The sequence below is a fragment of the Pygoscelis adeliae genome, unplaced genomic scaffold, assembly GCF_000699105.1.
Source record: "Pygoscelis adeliae isolate BGI_AS28 unplaced genomic scaffold, ASM69910v1 Scaffold445, whole genome shotgun sequence".
Classification (NCBI taxonomy): Eukaryota; Metazoa; Chordata; class Aves; order Sphenisciformes; family Spheniscidae; genus Pygoscelis; species Pygoscelis adeliae.
The window spans coordinates 841,565-841,902 of NW_008824894.1; positions in this window are offsets into that span (position 1 = coordinate 841,565).

Genomic DNA, 338 nt, shown 5'->3' on the forward strand with positions numbered 1-338 from the left:
CCCGGCCCCCCCCCGGGGACCAGCCCAGCCAGCAACCCCGGCCCGGGCCCACGCTGCTCTTGCATCTGCATTCGCAGGGAGCGGCGAGGCGCCTGCCACCGGCTGGGGGCACTGCTGAGCACGGGCACGCCGATGGCACATCACGAGAGGACCCCGTGGGTGCTCCAGGCAGCAGGCTGCCAGCTAGCTGCCTTGGGTGTGTTTGCCCAGCACAGTGCAGAGTCCTTGGATGACCCTGGCACAGCGGCTGTGGGCAGGTGCCAAACCCCAGCCCTGGAGCATCCCTTGGCCTCGGCTCAGCCCTGGCCTTGGCCCCAGCGCAGGAGCAGGCAGCAGCG